Consider the following 294-nt stretch of genomic DNA (forward strand, 5'->3'; position numbering starts at 1 on the left):
TAGGTCTCTCTCTCTCTCTCTCTCTCTCTCTCTATCTCACACTCACACACAATATGCACACACACACTGATTTAACAGATGAGGTAACTATGGAGGGGAAAAAAATACTTTGAAGAGAGGCCTATTCTGTTTTCAAGTGTGAAATTCTCAGAAATGCGGTATAATTGTATTGGGATGATGGCAGAGTTGGATGAACCGTATCCTATACGCTAGGCCTGAGGATGTATGGTGGACTGAGAGGCATGCGTGATCTATGAACCATGCATTAGATTTACACAGAATGAGGATTCAGGC

Source organism: Sardina pilchardus, chromosome 24, assembly GCF_963854185.1.
Source record: "Sardina pilchardus chromosome 24, fSarPil1.1, whole genome shotgun sequence".
Classification (NCBI taxonomy): domain Eukaryota; kingdom Metazoa; phylum Chordata; class Actinopteri; order Clupeiformes; family Clupeidae; genus Sardina; species Sardina pilchardus.